Source organism: Gambusia affinis, linkage group LG11 (genome assembly GCF_019740435.1).
Source record: "Gambusia affinis linkage group LG11, SWU_Gaff_1.0, whole genome shotgun sequence".
Taxonomy (NCBI): domain Eukaryota; kingdom Metazoa; phylum Chordata; class Actinopteri; order Cyprinodontiformes; family Poeciliidae; genus Gambusia; species Gambusia affinis.
This window is the reverse complement of record NC_057878.1, coordinates 24,191,329-24,206,380: the sequence shown is the minus strand read 5'-3', so window position 1 is coordinate 24,206,380 and position 15,052 is coordinate 24,191,329. Positions and strand designations below refer to the sequence as shown.

Below are 15,052 nucleotides of genomic sequence, written 5' to 3'. Positions count from 1 at the left end.
TTTTTTGGCCAGTTTAAAGACAAAACCATTGGATATTCTCTTGAACACATCACCTCCACTGTAAAACATGATAGCAGCATCATTTTGTGGAGATTCTTCAGCAGGTTTAAAAAATTTCGTTTTTGGGGAAGGTGACTAGAGCTAAATAAAGAGCAATCTTGGAAAAAAATTGTGAAGGTGTTCAAACATCTTCTCAAATCAAATTGCTAAACCATATTAAAATGTGATAATTATGTGATTATATTAATATTTTGCCATAATGCCAGAGTAAAATCTTTAATCATCACCAAAAAAACTGAAGCCACAAGTTTTAAAAACACAGCATTTTCTGATGTGCCAAAAGAATTGGGTATGACTGTAACTGTTCTGTATATCACACTATTATTTTTTTTAATTGAAAGGGTTTTTTTTTCTTTTCAATTACTTTGAGTTAAAACAGTCAGATTAGAAGTTATTGATTGAGCCAGGCGATCATTATGTGGCAGACGTCTTTTTATGCCAACTACAGCATCCTGTTTATGAAGCTTTGTTTCCATGCAGTCTTCTTCAGCATGCTTTTGCATACATCAGAAGCATACAAAGTGTGAAATTGCCAGGAAAAATTGAACTGATCAAGATAAACAATAGTTGGTTCAACAAATGGAGTGTTAAGAAGCGTGCATATTCAACAGGCTTGTAAATACACAAGTGAGATGTTTGCATAACTGTCTTTGTCCCTGATGATATATTTCACAGAGATTTATTGGGGAATAGTTTTACATCAGGCTAAAGATCTTTGGAAATATGTGTTGACAAGACTGTAAATTGACCCTCCCTCTCTGTTCATATCTGCTGGTGGTGGAGAGGTGTAAATTAGCTCTATTTGCACTTCTGCACTATTTATATTTGATGTGAGATTTATATTATGCCTGGCTAGGTGGCCACAGCCAAGGCAGTTGCATATAATTAGAGAAAAGCAGCCAAACCAGCAGTTTTCCTTTGATTATCACTTTTAAGCTCAGATGTAATTTGAGCTTCCGGTCCATTTCCAGCTGCAACTGCTGGAAGAGAAGTCTTTTATTACGATAACAGCTGTCTCAATTGCTATTATCAAATGACCTTTGACTTTGCGGCATGTCCCAACAAATGTCTACGTTCTTGACATGAGTTGAACCCATACAAAACTTAAGCTGGTTAAATTATAGAAAAGCTAGCTGTTCTACACACAGCTTTTCTTATTCTTCCCAGCTCCATTATGTTCCCAAGTAGAAGCCTTGTGATTCCTTGGATGGTCGGCATTCTTCAGCCACCTTAACTTAAACAATGCTCAAGTGAGCAGACTGGCTGTCTTGATAAATTTAATCGTGTTAAATGTAAGTTACTCCATTCTTTGTGTTGTCTGTGTATTGTGTGGTGAGCCGGATAATGATCTTTTTAACAAGCTCACGATTTGTCAGCGTGTGCTGAGACTGTATTTACCGTTTATCAGCAATTAAATGATGAATTGTAGGGAGTCTGTGTGCGTCTCACTGGCTTCCATGACATAGTGCTTCACTGTGTAGCATCTTAAGACTGACAGAATGGGGACAAGGGTACTTTGACTTCTCAGAAAAAGAGTGGGGCAACTGACATGTTAGCTGTGCTGCACATCCTTCAGTCTCAGTGAGGTAAAAAAACAAATGATCTTAACTTTGCATCTTAAAAACTGAAATCAAAAACAGAAAAATTGTTCTATGAGACAATCTGGTGTGTAAACATTAAAACCAAATTTGTTGCATTTGAGGCGAGAGCAAAGTTGGACGTACAGAACAAAACAGCACTACATAGTTTAGAGGTAGAAAAGCAATAACAAGTTACGATCTCTCAACCTTTTACCAATGTCAGCTTAGGAGTTCTGATCAATCAGTAATTTTTAAATAATCAGTACAGTATAGAAGAGTTGGAGGAAACTCAACTCTATATACCTCTTGATGATGTAGTTTCAGTGTTTATGTCAGTCGCATTACAGTGAGGCATAGCAATGTTCTCAAAGCAATGTTTATAAAAAAATAAAAAAATGTTATGTGCACCTGTTGCAAATGGCTGCACACATTATTTTGCAAATAATTCTGATCCCTCCTTAATAACACAAGAGTTTTGCACACTTTTCAATAATGCTGCTTGTAAGAATGTAGAAAACACAGTTGTACTGCTGGAACACATTTAGTAAAATTTAAGAAGTTCAAAGCAAAACATTAAGTTTATATAGCAGGAAAACACCTTTTATAAGTTTTGACCTTGCACAACTAACTGCAGGAAAATACATCATAAATATAAACATTCTTTCCCAACAAAGAGGATTCATACTAATGTATGCTAAAGTTTGAACTTTAGCCAACTGTTGCAAATAATTTCATCTGTTGGACTTGAATTATATATCAAGGTTGATTCATATTGAGTAGCCAATTCTTGAATGTCAGTGTTAAAGTCTTATTAACATATGAAATGTTAATAAGAATGCTGTTGCATACTAAATGCAACAGCAAACTTTATCTAACTGTTCAAAGACATTGTATTTCTTATGGGTTGTTTATGGTCAGGTCTACAACAATTTCCACTTATCATATTAGACTATATTGTGTTGGGAACAAAATATATGTGCAGTTATTTTATTCATGACAGCCACTGAACTCTGCACCCAATATACTCTTAATTAAAAAAAGAAGTCCTCCCTCCGCTTATTAAAAACAATGTTAACAGTTTCTTAATGTCATGGGTATGTCAATGTGGCTTAATTAGTTGGCTTAACCAGTCAGATCAGTGAGCTGAGGGTCTAAAAGAAAATAGTTTAATTAAATTGGTTTTCAACACAGATACAAATTTTTCTTCCCCTCAGATTTGAAGTTATACTTTCCAGCTTCATGATTTCTATCCTAATAAAATGCAGTTTCAGTAAGGCCAACATAAATATTTCAAAAAGCCAAAGAAAGTGTCATTTACAGAACAGATGTTTTGCCAGGTTCCTGAATTCTCCTTTAGAGAGTTCTAGAGGAATTGAATTAATTATTAAACTGGAGGGTTGTTTTATCCAAAAGTTCAGTTATTCAGCTAAGATCAATTGTCCAACCTGGAGTGCTAGAAAACATCCTAGTGCAAATAACAAGGTTCAATTCACTGGTTCTCAGGTTTTACTTTCCTGTGTGTTTCAGGTGTTTCCCTCCTGCTATAAATCTCATTTAAATGAATGGGTGACTAACAGGCTTCTGTAACATTTGAGTGCATCCTGAATTGGTAACGCTACTGTATAATTGAAATATTCTGTGCTGGATAAAGGACATAGGCTAAGACTAGTATTGAGAATCACAGTTTCTGCTGAGTTTTACAAGTTTGATAGGGTCAGGATCACTTTCACATGGTAATTATGTTTTCCAGATTTGCCAAAATTCTCTCACATTTACAAAATTAAGATAGTGGAGGTCCTAATTTTGTGGAAAGGGACATTAGAAATCAAAATAAACCAAAGTTACAACATTATTCAGTTTTTTATTTGGATATTATACAGTTATTTATTGAAATAAGAGTCAGTATCTGACTTATTCTCAGTTACATGGTTAAGATTGTCTGTTAATTTAAACATATGTAATTTAGTAGGAACATATTTATACATTTTTTAAATCAATGTTTTCCCATCTGTTGGAATATTTTGTCTAAGAGAAAAAAACAATTTTTCTAATTTTACAAATTTCTAATATAAAAACTAGAAGAACAGAGATTGCAGAGAATATATCCAAGCATCGTTTTAACTCTTTATTGACAGATCTGGAGTCTTGTTTAAATGTTTTGCACTTGTTAGATCCACCTAATGTTATCAGTGTGTATCTTGCAGCACTGTAATATGCTGCATTTCTCTAGCTGAGCGCAGGGTCACAATGAATGGCTTTGCGGGGTATTCATGCTCTCTGATGCTCTGATGCAGTGAGGCTGTCCTCGGCATTCTTAGATTCTCACACCAGATGCTTCAGTCACATCTTTCTTCCCTTCTCCTCAACACCAAGAAGCGACGAACCAATTACGCACGCAGAGGCAAAGATGACTGATGAAATACATATATCTGAAAGCAAAACAGTAAACAGGAAATTAAAGACTATTACCAATTAGGGGTTTAGTTTCTTATAAAGGCTCTTGTCGTTAAATGTACTCTTGTCTTGGCCTTTGCTGCTGAGATATTATTATTCCAGAACTGTTCTGGTGCAAATGAGGGGTCTGTGGGGGATTTGCTTTGTTTCTGTGCAAAGATTTGTGTTTGAATCCATTCCTCTGTTGTGGAAGCCATTTATAAAATTATTCTGAGGTTAAAGTAAATGTCAGAGTTATAAATCATTGGTGTAATGATCCCCTCAAACTCAAACATATATTCGCATCATTATTATTGCTATGTTTAGATATTAAATGGATCGTGGCTTTGCCTCTTTGTTTTTGTTTACATTTGTTAGACCTATTATCTGATCCTTGTATCACAAGCCATATTTTATTCCTGAAATGTAAAGATTAGGCAAGAGAAAAGCTTTAATATCTTTGTTGTTTCTGTAATGTCTGCCTCAGGAAAGTTTTCTTGATTTCAGGTGACTGAGAAAGAAGTAAAACAATGTAGTTATTTAAAACAAAAAAATCAAAAGTGAATATCACAACATCTAAAATGTAATATGTTTCTTCTTGGCTTTTATAAATAGACCAATCCAAAACCATTCAAGATAAAATTCATTTTATAGCAGTTTTTTGATGCTTATTAGGAACTAACGAGGGGTAGCATATATACAGTTAAATCTGAATCTATCTTTGCATCATACAGTATTTGTATATCATAACTATATTCCTGGAAAAAAGTGTTTCCATGCTTGCATAGATGTTTTGTCTTAAATCTATTTAAGGCCACTCTTTGTAAATGCTATGACTAATTTTGAATTGCATTTTATCTTTACTTTTAAAGGTGTCTGAGTTCTCAACCATTTTTATCCATATTTTATTTTAATTGAGTTTTGATATCTGTAGTTTTATGATTTGCAAATTTTAACCATTAGTATGTTTTACCACAACCTTTTGGACACATCTGTTTCACATGTGAAGCCTTTGAAGGAGTATTCATGTGAGTGAATACACACCTGTGTCATCCTGTAAATGCCACTGATGTTCAGGTGATTTCAGACATGGTGGATTGGACACACTCTGTTGTCAGTGGGACATCAGGATGAAACAAAAGTAATGGAGCTGAAACAGTTTGACATAAAAACGTATGTGTCAGTTGTGTAATCTGATTATTTTCGGTCCTTTTATATTAAAGATAGCCCACTTAAAGTAGAGATTTGTCACATTATTTCAGAGTTCTGGTGTAAAATTTAATGACTCCATGTTTTTTCAAGTGAAAAAGGATCATATCTCTGGACAATGTCTGCATTTATGTGGGAGCTAGCCAACAATAATTTGCCAAACAGACATTGTTCATCCCATGAATTTAGCATCTAAAACATATTTTGTTTATGGTTGGATTCAGTTTTAATCTCTGCTAAGGTATTTTGCCTAACTCAGCATCACTGCTCAGCTCTGTGCTCAGGCTGTTTCTGTTGAGGCTTCACGGCTCAGTAACCTTCTGATGTGACTTGTTTGTGGAAAGCTGTCAGGTTTACAACCCGGCTGCCTCATGGTTAAGACGTGGTTAATGAACCAGGGTTACTATGGAAGCCATTTCAGTAATTCAAGTCTTGTTTTATGGTCCACCTTTGATTTTCTGCAGTACTAAATGTCACTCCAGACTTAAGTCCAGTGATTTTATTGGCTTAAATTAAGCTGGAATAAACTTTACCATTCTACTCATCCTCAAAATCTGTTCAAATGTGCATACAGTAGAAGCCGTAATTGTTCATATACTTATAATACGTTTGGTCATTTTATTTATGGGAGGAGTAATTTCGACAGAAATTGGATGGATAAATTTGAATTTAAATTCATAGAGGGACAACAATACACATATAATAATTAATTAATTACTAAATTAGTTGACAATTATTTCAATAATCAATTTATTACCATTAATCTTCTTAATCCTTACCATTCAAACCCATCACTGGATATAAGCATCTCACTGGAAATGTGTTTCTTATCTTCAATTAGTGCTTAAATTGAAAACTAGATTTCCTAACTTGCAGTGAGGTCTTGCTTGTTGGAGCAGTTTATGTTGTGCGGATGGTTTGTGTTGCTTAGAATTGACCAGGCTATTTTTGTCAAAGTGATGAGTTACCTGCTGCATCCTAATAGAAGAAACCTCTGAAAGTGTCATAAGTCATTGCAAAAACATTAAACTATCGATTGTCTCCTCAGGAAAAAATATCTTTAAGACCTCTGCGGGCTGATGTAGGACTTTATGATGTTGCATTTTATTTTTAAGCAATATGCAGCATAGGAGCTTTGTTCTGGGCATTTAAATTGTGCTATGTAAATTCTGAGCTTTAGTAGCTCATCAGCTCAGACTTTTAATGCATTCAAAGAAGGAGTAATAAAGTCTTTTAGATGGATGATGGAAGCACTACTCTGCAAACTTCACTAATTGTGTTTACGCGGCGTATTTTGGAAGAACATTACTGACATCTCTCCTTGCTTGTTTTTTGTTTTTGTTGGAAACCCTGTGCAGGCATTTTTTATCAGACGTAATAGTGTGTCTTATCTGTGTATTTGCTTGGCTGTCAGGAACTCTCCATCTGCAGGGTAATTATAGTTCGGCCTCTCGAGGCAGCTTCGCACCATCTTTCGTCAGTCAGCAGCATTTCACTGTTTTTATTCCTCACTGATGAGCCAAGGACGTGAGGTGCTGCAAATGTCTATGTCTAAATAACTCCGAAATTGTGTTGGGGTCTTTAATGCCAGTCACACTATGTGGTTTTATGTGTACACAGTTGGAATTGTTTATTAAATTGAGGTGTTGATTAATTTATGACTGAAACAGAAGTTGTTTTTTTAAAGAAAACCCACAGGGAAAATTGTATCATTGTGTCTATTTAGTTTAAATTGCTGTAATGTGCAAAACTAAATACATGAGATAAATGTCGTTCATGTAATTGTGTAAGAGCCTTCTGTATTACTATATAGAAGCATAAATAATACATTTATGCTATACAACCAGCTAAATCAAATACACATTGAATCAGACACATAAGTCATCAGTTTTATTTTTTTGGTCAGTCTGCACTCAACAGTCTGTAATTCCTTTAAAAGCTTTTTAAAGGTAGACAATAGTTTGACCCACAATTACCTATCCTCTCCAATATGCTTTAATAACTTAGAAATTTAACATTGAGATTACTTTTTCAAATGGTTAAGTGATCAGAATATTGGGGAAAAGTCCAAATGACGAGATGTTGACATTACAGCAACTGCTAATACCGATACACTTATACTATACACTTTATGGAATGCATCAACATTGAAACACATACTTAAATTGTGGCAAAATCTTAGTCATTTTTTTCCACTTTTAGACCCACAAAGCACATTTCAGGGTCCATTTTTGTCTGAATTAATTAGTGTCTGCTTCCTATATCAGAGCTTGGTGGCATGACAAACAAAAACAATCAACATAAAAATGAGAAATTGAGATGCTGGATTTCACAGGATGAAAAAACCCATCACAGAGAGTGGTAACTAAAAAGCCATGCTTTGGTCATCAACCAATGGAAAAGCTGATGAAAAGCTGGTAACAACAGTAATCATTTCTCTATCTAAAGTTTATGCCCACTTGTTGGCTAAGAATGGATAGGGGTATCACTGTGGCTTTTTCATCCGAGAAAATGTCACATTAAAGTCCAAGCCTTAGCTTATTGCTCTGCAGCCACATTTTTATGAAGTAGCATCGCTTAAATTTATGAATGACTCAGAGATAAGGCCATTATATTACCCCTCTGCTGAACTACAGCAACCTTCCTGCCTTATGTATGATCACAAAACAAAGTAAAACTCCTTATGTACCCCACAGCTATGTAGATCCATGGTGATCAATTGCAAGGCTATGCATCCAGTGGATCTATTAACAAGCTTGGGCTTCCTCATGTTGCCATTTGTTACCTGCTGGAAGATTGCTGCATGTGCTGAATGGGATGGCCCCAGGGAAAAGGGACTCGGAGAGCCTAATTCTTCTCTTAATGCATGAATATTTTATTGAGCTCTATGACATTGAGCTGATGAAACTCCTAAATAGCAGCAGATAAGTCTGCAAGGGGTGGAACGAGAATGCAAAAATGAATGGAAAAGTCATTCATCTTCATTCTACAAGGTAATTTCTCCCCCCCCCTCCGTCATTGTTTTGCAGTGAAGTAATGTACATTTGGAGAAACTGATGTTAGCATCTCACTTTTGAGCAGAATTATTTGTTTTAAAAATTAAAGGAAGAAGTGGGGGAGGGAAAGTTGTCTGCATAGTGAAAGTTGAAAGAAGAGTTGAGTATGGTATGGCGCTTGCACCGAACTGGTTCCAATGCTGGCTCAAAAAAGCCAAACATAGAGCCATCATTCTTCTTTTTTATTTCAAAGCAACGGCTCTGAGCCTGGAAAGCTGCCTTTAAAATATCACCAACTCTTTACTGGCACAGAGCAAAGAAACACTTATTTCAGGGTATCGAGAGACACTCAAAACCCAAACTGTTGCCACAGGCAGGAGAGTATAATAAAAAATCTGTTTGCAAGTTTAGAAAAGTAAACTTGACCCATCAAAGAACATGTTTCCTTTTTCCTATTAAAACAAATCATCTGAATACCGTGGCTGCATGTAGAACTGATTCCATTTATTTTCCAAACATAAAGAGCAGCAGGGTAAAATCTAAAAAAAATAAAACATTAACTTGTGAGACATATACATGATTAAATAAAATAACACCTGTAAAAGTAACACCGACAGGGTTAAAATTAAAAAGGAGAGCATTGTGTATGCACTTTATTTTGTCATTATAATCCTACTAAAAATTGTTAAATATAGGGAGATTTTTAGTGTCAAGACATCTACAGTTATAAATAAGAACTGCAGCAGATTTTCTGCCTCTGAACTTTAAAAAAAGTATTGTTGCTGACTCTGAAGACAATTGGTCAGTGAAGGCAGACCTGAACCAATCTGTGGGGAAACAGGTGTTACACAGCGTTCCAGTTGTACTCAGAACTGGAAATTTATTACTTCCCAGATAGAAAAATCAATTGAATGTCCTCTGAAGTTGGATTGACCACTCGGTAATTCCAACTAACCCAGTTACGACTTGTCAAATCAACTTTCTGTTTCAATATGGCAGCTCCTCACATCAACAGTAGTAAACTGTGGTGGAAACAAGTTTATTTTACAAAAGACACATGTAAGAGTCTGTCTAAAATCAGTGCTACATATAGTGTCTGCAACTATAAACTGACCAAATTAAAAGTGGTGTCTGATGATGTAAAGTAAAGCTTAAAACGTTTGAAAGAGGTACTGCAGACAATGTTGAAATTCCCACTTCTTTTACCTCAGCTCTGACATCAAATATAAAATATTTCCATTTGTTCAAAGTTTAGCACATTGTGAAAACTATTAATTATAAAATATCCATTAGATTTCTGAAGTCCAATTTCATTTACAAGTGATTTCATTCACATAAACATATAAGTTAGACTTGATATTTAGTATGTTGGTTTACAGAATCTCCTCAAGGATCTCTCAGAACTAAATGTAGACATTGTAGATGAGTTAGATGTTCACTCCGTTTATGACCCACGTCTATTTCAATTTCAAAGCATTCATCAAAATCCTACAAGGTACTCACCACCCACTGATTCCAGCTTTCTCTTCTTTAACAGCCAAGCGTACGCCAGTTCTGTCAGGAAGACAGATTAAACCAGAGTCAGACAGAGTGAGATATGGGAATAACAGTGTGGGTGTTTGTCAGACAAGTAAGCAACATTTATCTGCGAAAGGCACGTCTTGAAAAATGAGGCAGAATGAATGCACATGAGAAGAATTGTGCTTTCCTTGCCTTAAATTTACAACCCTGTTTTACATTTCGTCTTGACTTCTCTGTCCCCAACCAAGCAGGTGCACAAGCGCATGACATCCACATGCACTTGAAACAGTAGAAACAAAAATGTAATTTGCATTCTGATCTTCTGCTACCTTTTGGCAAGGCAACAAATGCATGTTTGTGTGTAGGTGTGTGGATTCCCGAGTGTACCTCTAACGCATAATCCAGACTGAAAAACCAAAAACAGATTTTTCTCTTAGTATCTCAGAAATCTTTGATAGAAGCGTTTCAGGAGGTTTTACTCAATAGACAGCCAGGGGCTCAATGTCAAACTGCTTGTTGACACCTAGTAGACCATATCAGATATGGTAAAAAAAATAGGTTTATAACAAGCTTTCTGTGAGAGGAACCAACTATCTCCAGATTTATGTGATCTTTTTAACATTTTCCTGTCCTTCTTAGCAAGAAACAAGAGTTTGAGTTTGTGCTTTATAACATATTCCATTTGATCTTCCACAGGGATTTTGTTTTTGAAATAAAACTGATGAAATGCTGTCATTTTCTTTCTTTGATCAGACTTAGAAATTACCGATTTATCACTAATAAATAAGAGAATCAAGGTATGGTTCTTGTAGACCTCATCCACTGAGTCAGGGTTACCTTTCTGGATGTTCTGCAGGGCCAACAATCCTGCCAATCCTGCTGAGCTGTAGGACTTTAAATCTCACTTTCGATTCTTACAGTACAGACCAAAAGTTTTGGTCTGTACTGTAGATCAGTGGCTTCTAACTAAAAAAAATGTCAGTAAGGACATCGTTATCAGCAGAAATGTAAAATTAACAAAAGTAAATTTAGCAAACCCTTCATTGCGGTGAATGTTTTAGTTTACATAAACTTTTTATTTCAAATTTTAAGGTCTGATGAAAATAACTTTATTAATTATGAAAATTTAGTTTTTAATTTAGGATTTAATTTATGAAACAAAAATAGCTATCCAAACCAACATGGCCCCGAGTGAAAAACATTTTTCTCTTTTCTTTCATTTCTTCAAATCAGTACTTAATATGCTGCTTTTGAGGTCTGTTAGCCTTCATAGCGTTGTGAAACAGGCTCTATTTAGGTAATGGTTATTTGAATTGTTTTAAAAAGTTTATCACATGAAAGGTTTGCTAAAGGATTAAAAGAACTTAAAAGAAGTTTTGTTTGAAAAACTAGCAATGAATTACACTTTTTTATACCATGTAGCTCATGGTCATACTCAGCATTAACAGTTTTTTCTTCTAGTTATTTGCTATTGACTATAAGAAGTAGACATGAATGCTTAAACTAAAGTGACAGCACAGCATCAAATAGATAGAAATAGCTGTCAGTTGTGATGCACAAACTGTTTTGAATGCAGATGAAATTTAAAAGTTTGAGGCTTACTGAGACAAGTGAACTGAATGTGGGTTACTTAGCAGCATGAATAATTTCTTTAAGTAGAGCCAGAAATTTCAGAAAGATTATTAGATTAGATATTTGAAAACAAATGTAAATAAAATTCAGGACTGGAAGTATTCAGGCCTTTTTCTTGAATTAAAACTGACATGTAACTATGCACGTTAAAGTATGTTAAAGCCAGAAGATAAGATTTCTTCTCCTGATATCCTCTAGAAAAATACTTTGGCCCTTAGATTATATGATGGATTCCCTTGAAGCACAATAAAATGGCTGATCAATTTCTGTTTTAGCTGCAGTTCTTCAGGATCTTTTCTGAGCTGCCAAAGTCTTCAGAGTCCAATACATCACACAATGTTTTAATCTGACAAACCTATCAGCTCCGTCTGAGCTGGTGTTACCACGGCGAATGAGATAAAATGTGATGAAAATGGGGGTCTGTTGCCATGGCACGACTTGCTTGTCACATGGTTCATACTATTTGCTGGATGTATGACTAAAAAATACAGAGCAGCATCACATTACACTGTCATCCATCACAAATGCTGCTATGTGTGCTATGAGTAAGAGCTTCATGTTTGATTATTATTTTGGCTTAATGAGTGCTTGAAAAAAACGCTGTTATTAAAAACACTTTCACAGTTTCATATCTAATGGGATGTTTTCTTTTTTGCTATAAGCGTTTCAATAACAGATAAGGGTTTTGTTTTGAGCTTTGAAATATTAGGTTGTAAACACGTTAGGTACTTTGATATATAAAAAAACTCTTACTGTGGCAGCCAATTAGCGGCTGCCGTGGTTTGTTTTGTCACAGTTTGTAATAAAGTGGGGGGGCTCAGATGCAGGCAGACAGTAATGCTGATTAGAAAAAAAAGGATTTATTAAAGAAGCTGAAGTACAGTGCTGCAGGGCTAGGGAGCGAAAACAACCTATGTGTGAATAATATATTCATGCTGCAGGCTAAACTGGAAGTAAAATGCAAAGAGATCTGAAATCATTCCAATCACACAAATTTAAATAATATAATACACAGCAATTTTAGAAAATAAGATCAAAACCAGCATTGATGACAGGTTTTTAGGCTTTTATTTTGTGTATTAACATATTGAAAGGATGGAAATGAAGCATTTCTGACTGCTAAACTACAACAAAGTCACAAACATGAGTAGATTTTAGGAGAGGAATGAAATCTTTATTGAATTAAACCAGTATTATGCTCAGATATAATCAGTTTTAATTTTCAATTAAAAATTAAATTCTGATCATTAATATTTTGGGAAGGGATTTTTTTTTTTTTCTCCAGGGACTTCATAATCCATTTTATTTATGGATTTGATTGTGTATGATTTTTACTTCTGTGTCATTAATAGCTTTTGGTTGTGTTTTACTTTGGATGTTTGAAATATCTTTGACTTCTAGTGTTAAGCGCTCTTTACAAAATTAAAGTTTGTTGGTCTATCACAATCATTTCTGGGACAATTTATCATCCAGCAAAATTTGTTATTGTGATAGACCTAACCCTAACCCTGAGTTGTCCTGGATGGACAGGACAACCCCGGTGTAAAAAGCTTGAAATACGTATTTTTACAGGAGCATAATCTCAAATGGAAAAGGTGTTCAGTGTTTATTGTTAAAAAATTTTTGCAATCTTCTATTTGTTAGAATAAAATAGATGCTTATATTTGATATAATTTGTACTAATATGTAAATTTTAGAAACAATTATTTCTTCTGCCACTAAATACTTTGCACGTTATGACACTAGACTAGTGTAAAAAGTTGAATTTACTTTAAGGCTTTTTACAGAGTGATATTTTTGGATGCTTCTATGAGCATCTGTCTGAGTGTTTGTATTTGATTATGCAGAGTAGTCTCCAAAGATCTCATTATAAAACTCCTGGGGAAAATATACAGCGGCCAAAAGCTTAACCAGAGCTGTGGATTTGGTTTGGATAGAGCCATTTATGAACAAAATCACTTTCTGCAAAACTCCCTGCCCCAATCTATCTCTATCTATCTAGTTAGCTAACTGTTTATATCGCTAGCTATCTAGCTAACTGTTTATCTAGCTAGCAAGCTATATAAATGATTTTCTGCTTATAGCTAATGACAACAGAGAGTGTGTGTGTGTGCGTGTGTCCTTACTTTAGACATCTTGTGGTCTTGCCCCTTCATTCTGTGTCACGGTTACCGGTCCAGCCTGCCCTGATAAGGTCAAGTTGAGCAGTTACATCTCCAGCTTATGCTCCTGCACCCTCCGATGTGAAACTTTTCTTGTCAGATTTAACCACAGCAGCTGTGTGATTTCTACTAATTGCTGCTCAGCGTATATCCCCTGCCTGGGAACGACTGAAACATTTCAAAGCAAGTAAATTAGTGAGGTAAACAGTAAACAGAGGAGAGGCTGTTTCATTCTCCTGTCACCCTCAGAGATGAAGGAATTACTCCCTATACTGTAGTTGAAGCTGCTTGTTTGTTTTTAATTAGATGGGGAAATGTAAGGCCTGATGGCTGCAGAGATTTAAGACAGAAAAGGGGAAGTTCTGGATCGTTAAAATTCACTTGACAGAGTTGTGCAATTTCAAAATTAAAGGTTTGTTGTTTTCATCCAGAAATTCTGAAAATATAATAAATGTGAACAAACATCTATCCAATTCTGTTTTAGTCTGCTGGTTTAATTTAAAATATATTTCTTACAGGGATCTGGGCTGTCAAAATTCATATCATTCTGACTGTGTATGCTTTCTAATAAAGAAATGACATAAACAAAGTCCACACATTGATTTCACAGACTACAGCAATATTCTCCATCAGGATTTTATCCATGACTATCAGTCTTTCACATATATTCTTGGTCTAGTTTCTACTACGAATATCAGTCTTACTTCAATATACACTTGAAGTAAGACAAAAATTAACTTACAAGTAGCTTTTCATCATGAAATAGGAGGTTGTTTTAGGTAAATAATTTCTTACTATTGATAAATGATTACTAGTTTTACTTGGAGGTTACATGGGAAAATGTTTTGTTATAAGTGAAATAATGCCAGTTGAACAAGTATAAATTGAAAATAAAGGAATGGAACAGAATTTAAATGCTTTACAGCTATTTTTTTTTTTTTTTTAAATCTGGCACATATTTACTTTTAATTTGAAGTTAAACACTCTGAACCTACCACTTTAAAGTATACCAGATGTTTGAGAGTACAACCAAACTTGGATATTCAAACAGCGACAGGTAACTTGCAACCAACCTTACCACTAAATCTGCCTCCTTGAACATTTATTTAAAAAATATTTGATGAAAAGACAGGACAATAATCTCTTTCAGACTAAATAACAATGCTAAGTTTAATTTTACATAGGTTTCAACAAAAATATCCTTTTAACTGCATTACAAAATAAATGTCCATGGCTGCCTAAAGTTTTTTTTGCCATGGACTTTTATGAATGTTCTGGGCTTACTAGAGCTCCTAATTATTCATGTTCATTATATTGGCATAAACTTATGGTGACTTCTTCTTTCGCTAGTGGTGCAACTTTGTACAACTCTTCTTGTAGGCAGTAAATCATGTTAACTCCACTGGAAGCCCTTTTTAAACTGTTTAAACATTTCCAGGGTGAAACTGTGGAAAACCTA

The 15,052-nt window shown here is 34.9% G+C and overlaps 1 protein-coding gene and 1 long non-coding RNA gene across 2 annotated transcripts in view; one reads left to right on the top strand and one right to left on the bottom strand.

The window, feature by feature from the left end:
• LOC122839915 overlaps positions 1–13,853 on the bottom strand; it is a 29,970-nt gene extending 16,117 nt beyond the window's left edge. The window contains exons 1-2 of the long non-coding RNA XR_006372142.1: positions 13,558–13,853; positions 9,782–9,832 (exon numbers count right to left, since the gene is read on the bottom strand). This is a non-coding gene — a long non-coding RNA (uncharacterized LOC122839915). The remainder of the gene's footprint in view (positions 1–9,781; positions 9,833–13,557) is intronic.
• LOC122839914 (transmembrane protein 163-like) overlaps positions 1–15,052 on the top strand; it is a 54,047-nt gene that overhangs the window by 17,636 nt on the left and 21,359 nt on the right. The gene's annotated exons all lie outside the window — the stretch shown is intronic.